This window comes from Camellia sinensis, chromosome 4 (assembly GCF_055761805.1).
Source record: "Camellia sinensis isolate YWXY chromosome 4, ASM5576180v1, whole genome shotgun sequence".
Lineage (NCBI taxonomy): Eukaryota > Viridiplantae > Streptophyta > Magnoliopsida > Ericales > Theaceae > Camellia > Camellia sinensis.
Genome location: NC_138964.1, coordinates 187,142,390 through 187,148,583, shown reverse-complemented (window position 1 = coordinate 187,148,583; position 6,194 = coordinate 187,142,390).

Sequence of the window (6,194 nt, the reverse complement as noted above, 5' to 3'; positions counted from 1 at the left end):
GTCAAGATGCAATTCATTAATCTTGGATTTAGCTTTTGATTTGCATCTATTAGCATAATGTCTTGTTTGGCCACATTTGTAGCATTTGATTTCAGCTTTATTTTTAGTTTTACTTTTAGATTTACTGGTGGATTTCTTTGGATAAAACTTCTTGGTGGTTTGCGGATGGCTAGTCTTATGAGACTTTTTTTTCGGAAAGGCTTAGAAGATTTCTTACGAGAAACTTGTCTAGGTTTGCTTGGATATTTAATTGCTGGTTCGTAGGCAAATTGGTCACAAAATTCACCTAATTCTTTTCTGCCTGTTAAATTCTGTTGTTTCATCTGGTAGTGAAGTTTAAGGTCATTACATAAGGAAAGACCTTCATCGGTAATTATGGAGCACAATTGTCCATAAGTATACTGCTCGTAAGGAATAGACATCCGATCATGGCGGTCCCGAAGTTTTTTCCTAACGCGTTCGGTAAAAAGGGTAGGAAGGCCATCAACAAATTTGGCTTTCCAATGGGTACTGTTAGCATCAGGTCGTTGCATAACCTTAAGAAGGAAAACATCCTTATACCATCGAAAATGTGTAAGAGATGGGCAACGAAGGTTCTGGAGAAGCTCACGACTACGATCATGAGCACTGGTACTGGTGCCAACAAAGTGGAGGATGATGGTCTGGATAAGGGTATAAACAGCATCCTGCTGTTGGACAGGCTAATTGGTAGTTGGGTCAACCTCAACTTTGACGGCATTAAGGATTTCTACCTGTTGGGTGAGAGTGAGAACATTATCCCACCATCCTTTGAGGGCGCCGGTAAAACCATTAATAATAAACATAGCAATGGCTTGATCATTGTTACTGTGTTGACGACATACTGTTGCATACATTAACATCTGGTGTAATTTCTTGTAAATTCCATATTCAGATTCGCCATCTATATTCCATTCATAGATGGTTTTGCCATGATAGCTTCCCTGGTCATTAATATAAGTTTCTTCATAGAGAAGATCAGAAGGAGTCGGTCTGGCGTAATAGTTCCTGGTAGGTGGTAACATAGAAGGTCTAGAGGAACTATACGAATGTAATTTATTGCCAGATGTGGGTTCCTGGAAATTCATTTGAATTTCATGGATTTGAGATGGAGATAAATCATCATCATCAATTTTTACTGGTGGTTCAGATCTAAGCATCTGGATGGATCCACTGGATTGCCCAGGTGGCTGAGAGGCAGGAGGGCGAACATGTAATGTTTGCATCTTCTGTAAAAGGGTGTCCATAAACTCTGTATTAGAGGCTTTTAACTTATGGTTACTAATCTCTAATGGAGGTTTAATGGATACGGGATGTAGGGCAGCAGATCCTGTGACTGGTAATGCTAAGGTTCTATCCTTAAAGGTAGAAACAGCTTCTTCAATTCTGGTTAATTGTTTACTCATAGTTTGACAGATTAAATTAGTATAATTATTCTGCTTTACCATCAAACCTTCGGTTTTAGTAAATTTTCCTGATTGAGCATCAATATAAGCTGTAGCTAATAAAGGTTGACGAGCGGTCTCACCATTAGGAGCTAACTCTAATGCTTGAGGAGGCGGATGTAAAACATGAATAGCTTGTCCTTCGGTTGTAGTCCAGGTTTTGTATTGATCTTCAATAGCATTTAACTGGGGTTGGTTAATAGTTTGGTACCATTCTACAAATGGTAATATCTTCTGATGTAACTCAAGATGTTGATAAAACTGAGTTTTATAACTTTCTAACTGTTCAGGGCTATGACTGGTAAAATATCACTTTCTAAATTCTTTATATTTTTCCTGGTTAAATTCCTGGTTTATTGTTTTTCTATTTTCACTTCCTGGTGAAAAATCCATCAAATTTCAAAATTCATGTCACTGGCCGTTGGGCTATCTGGTTGAGGTGGTTGTGTATAAACACCATGAGGAATTCTGTTATGAGATAATCTGATTCCTTGAATTTCTGAATTCATAGGATCATCCTGGGGGTCACTAGGTGGCCTGCTAGGAGGTCGAGAAGGTATCTGTTGGAAAACAGAGTCAACTGATTGTCGACTAGACTCTGGAAGATCTACCCTATAGGGTGGAATAGATTGTGAACAACTTCCAGGTGCAGTTCTAAAACTGGTGTTGGAAAGACTTCTAGGTGTTGTCCGAAAACTAGCATTGGAAGACATACTTCTGGTAAGCAAAGGTTTCTGAAATTGAAGGTAAACATTACCTTCCCTAGTTTGGATAACATCATCGATGTTATGTTGAATCAAAGGTTTCGGAGGGACAGCATTAGGAATGTGCCATTGGTCTGGAAAAGTTATATCCTTCCATGGGATTAACTTAGGTACTGCCACTTGGCTACTGTAAAGATTAGTTTCAATTAATACTGTTTGACCTGTTTCAGTTTTCTTTTTGACATAAGGATTTAAAGCCTTTATGCAAATTCGGGAATGAACTGAAAAAGGGGGTGTTCCTGGTTTATACTCATAACCATGAGTAAGAACTCTTAGTTCCAATACATCGGATAAGTTAGCATCGCAAAGAGCAACGCTCAGGTTTGGATAAATATCAAAGTATACTGGTCCATGAGACAAACTTGTCTCAATAGCTCCCATAAGTGAGGCTCTCCAGTTAAGGCATCTACCATCCCTAAGGGTGCACTGAATACTGGTGTTTTGACCAAGAAGGGTCAAAGGTTTGAAAGCGATTTGTACTAATCCTATGTGGATGTACTTATACTGTTTTTAAAAACGGGATAAAATCATTTATGTGAATTAATCTGATTACTTCATTATTATTCTGGATGCAAGACACATGTTCAAAGGTCTTGATGATAGTTTTACTCAGAAATTGGAAACGTCCTTTCCTGTAAATGGTGTGTGGATCTACGGATGGGATAGTCCATTTATCTAGGGCTTCCTTAACTTCCTGGTATGCTACTAATTCAGCGGCTTCGGCTTAGGAGGAAATAGTATTTCCTACTGTTGTTACTGATTCTGTTCCTGGTATTTCTACGGTATTTTCTTGTTGTTGTTCTGTCATGGTTGTATTGTGATCATATATGCCTAATTTATTTAAGTTATACCTGTATTATGTTAATCTTTAAACTTGGCTCTGATACCATAGTAGGTGCTCACTAAAGGTCAAAGATAGTACGTCTGTCAACGACTTACGGGCATCAAACGGTCCACACGCAATCACTGCTAAATGACCTAATCCCTAGGTGTCGCTTTCGCTCAGATTTAATTCATAATTATATAGATTCATTTTTATTCTTAATAGTTATTGAAGATAATTATTTTTTGGCTTAATATTTTAATATAATTATATAAATTAATTAATTCTTAATTAAATTACACATTATCATATACTAACAAAAAATTAATTATTTATTTTATTATTATGTCCATTATTATTATTATTATTATTTATATTTTGACCCCTAAATTTTTAATAATTATATTATTTTACAAAATTATACATAATAATATATAATAAATTACATATTTTTCGAACTGAGATTAAATAATATTAGTATAAATTTTACAGGATAATTAAAAATTTGGGTTATTACAATCTTCCCTCCTTTTAAAATTTCGTCCTTGAAATTTATCATATGTAAACTATTCGCTACGCACTCTAATAAATATGTATTAGATGATTAATCTAATAGTAATACTACCTCAAAAAAAAACTTTATCAAAAATCACTCACTGTCTAGTTTTCAAAAATTAGTTTGGGCTGAAATGAGAAACAATTGGTGAATTTAAAAACTTTTTACTCGTTTTGCTTCCGATAAAAATAAATAGAAATAAAATAAAATGATAACACAATGACATAATTATATTCAAGAATTGAAAAATTTGAGATGAACATTTCATTGATAGGAAATAGTTTCAAAATTAGTATCTTTATAATTTGAACCCACTTTTAAAAACATCAAAATAATTTTTTTTTTCAATACTGAACTGAAAATTATAAATATATTTAATTATATTATAATTTTGGTGGGTGCTTGAGCTCGACATCCTTCTTTTCTTGGCCTTCTTTTATTATAAAAAATATAAATTATATCTAATATCCTTCACAAATTAGGCACACTAAAAAAAAAAATTTATTATATATATATAATCATATAAAATTATAATATAATTAAATTGACTAACAAAATGTAATATTTAGGTACTAATTACCCGCTATCACACTTCTTAAATGTGCGTGTGTCCTATGCTCCAATGATGATTTTTTTTCTTAAAAAGACCATTGCTCTGATACCATTTGTCACGACCCGTTCCCCGTATCCAAGGGTTAAGTATCGTAATGGCCAGTAACTGAGGTTACCTCCGGTCAATTCATAAACAAATTAATAAACGCAAGCAGAAGAAATATTTGAGTAAGGGTACCAAAATAATCATTGGAGCTTCTATTTTTATTACAAAATATATTGACCAAAAAGGCCGATATTTACATATAAAAATACCAATAAAAGTATTATGTGTGTCTATTCCGCAGTCTCGCATCTAAGACGTTCCAAAAGCTATTTCTGAATTGCATGTTCCTGAAAATTGGTAAACAACTATAAGCACATGGCAGAGTGAGAAATATTATACCAAGAGCATAAGGGACACGGAATAACTATGGATAATTAGTTAGACCAAAACATTTAAGATAACTTAGTCGGAACAAATAATCCTTTAAGTAGCAAAACTGAAATTTTGTAAATAAATAACCATAACCACGATAATTTGATAACCAAATCATTTAAGTGGCAAAAACTGAAATATAGAAATTATGTAAATATATAATCATAACCACGGTACTGAACAGAATAGAACAGAGGTCACAAAAGTGACAGTCAGAACAGAGGTATGGATTCAAGAGGTGGCTCATATGGATTCTAGAGGTGGTTCCACAATAGTGTAGCACTTTGCTCCGCACAGAACATAGGTCAATAGAACAGAGGGCCACAAAGTAACCAAACAGAGGCCAATAGTTATTTAAATCGCCCAAGGTATGGGACTCCCGTGGTGGTACTTACAAAATATAATTGTATATAAAGTCATAGCCAAATATTCTTTAAAATATACACAAACATATCCATGAATTTCCTTTTAAGCAAATAGGATTCAGAAGATAAATCACGTAACTGAAATCTTTATAAAACATAACTTTAATTAATATACTAATAAAATATAACTTATATAAAATAGATTTTGGTAAGTTAAAATATGCGTAAAATATATTTTGATAACTTAAAATATAATATAATTCACCTTAACTTTAATACCTTACTGTTTTTTTCTTTTACCAAAGACCTTTTCAACCTCTACTAATTTTTTCCTTCATTTTCCCTTTCTATCTCTCTTTTCCTTCTTTCTTTTCTTTCTTTTCCTTTCTTTTCTTTCTTCTTTGTTTTTTCTTCACGCAGATTGATCAAGTCCTCCCTTAAATAGGGAGGAGGACGCCACAGGCGCTCAACACGGGGCTCATGTTGCTTTCGTTCAAATTTAATTTATAATTATATAGATACATTTTTATCCTTAATAATAGATATTTAAGATAATTACTTTTTAACTTAATATTTTAATATAATTATATAAATTAATTAATTCTTAATTAAATTACATATTATCATATATTAACAGAAAATTAATTATTTATTTTATTATTATGTCTATTATTATTATTATTATTTATATTTTGACCCCTAAACTTTTAATAATTATATTATTTTACAAAATTACACATAATAATATATAGTAAATTATATATTTTTCGAACTGAGATTAAATAATATTAGTATAAATTCTACAGAATAATTAAAAATCTAGGTTGTTACAGAAGGGATAGTGACGGTCTGTATCATGGTTGCGACCAATTTAAATGTAAAAAATTTACAAAAGTAATACAGACCCCACTTAAAACCACTCCCAAGACCTCGACTGAGTTGGCACCTACCTGTAGCCATGTGAAGAACAATTGCACTGTGATAAGGTGTGATACACACACCTATGAGACAAAAAAGAAAAAAACAAAAATAAAAAATAAAAAATAAAAACAAAAACAAAAACAAAAAATAAGCGAGAAACCCTAAACCTCATATTTCCTTCTTTCTTGCCCATATCCCTCTTCCCTCGTTCGTCCGCCATAGCTCTCCTCTGTCGACGGCCATAACTCTCTGGGAACTTGTTGTTTTTGTCA